The sequence below is a fragment of the Nannospalax galili genome, unplaced genomic scaffold (genome assembly GCF_000622305.1).
Source record: "Nannospalax galili isolate Female #2095 unplaced genomic scaffold, S.galili_v1.0 scaffold363, whole genome shotgun sequence".
In the NCBI taxonomy this organism is placed as follows: Eukaryota; Metazoa; Chordata; class Mammalia; order Rodentia; family Spalacidae; genus Nannospalax; species Nannospalax galili.
Genome location: NW_008351176.1, coordinates 76,299 through 76,887, shown reverse-complemented (window position 1 = coordinate 76,887; position 589 = coordinate 76,299).

Here is a 589-nt window from a genome sequence, read left to right as displayed (position 1 = left end):
GATGAGTTCTTTGGGTATATGCCAAGGAGTGGTATAACTGGGTCAAATGGTAGGTTCATTTGTAGTGTTTTAAGAGTTCTCCACATTGCTTTCCATAGGGGTTGAACGAGTTTGCAGCCCCACCAGCAGTGGATGAGTGTTCCCCTTTCCCCACATCCTCTCCAACATTTGGAGTCTCCCTGTAGCCCCAGCTAGCCTGGAATTCCCTACACTATGTAGACCAGGCTGGCTTCAATCTCACAGAGATCCACCTGCCTCTGCTGGGAGCACCACCACACACAACAGAAAAAATTCCTTTAAAAAACTTATTTTTCTGGCCGGGTGTAGTGGTGCACGCCTTTAATCCCAGCACTTGGGAGGCAGAGGCAGGCGGATCTCTGTGAGTTCAAGGCCAGCCTGGTCTACATAGTGAGTTCCAGGACAGCTGGGGCTACAGGGAGACTCTGTCTCAAAAAGACAAAAAAAAAAAAAAAATACTACATAGTGAGTTCTAGGCCAGCCAGTGCTAGAATGAGACGTGGTTCCACTGTCCTCCCCCGCCACCCCCAAACCCAAGCAAATACATACTTTTAAAAGGGGGAATGAGGAC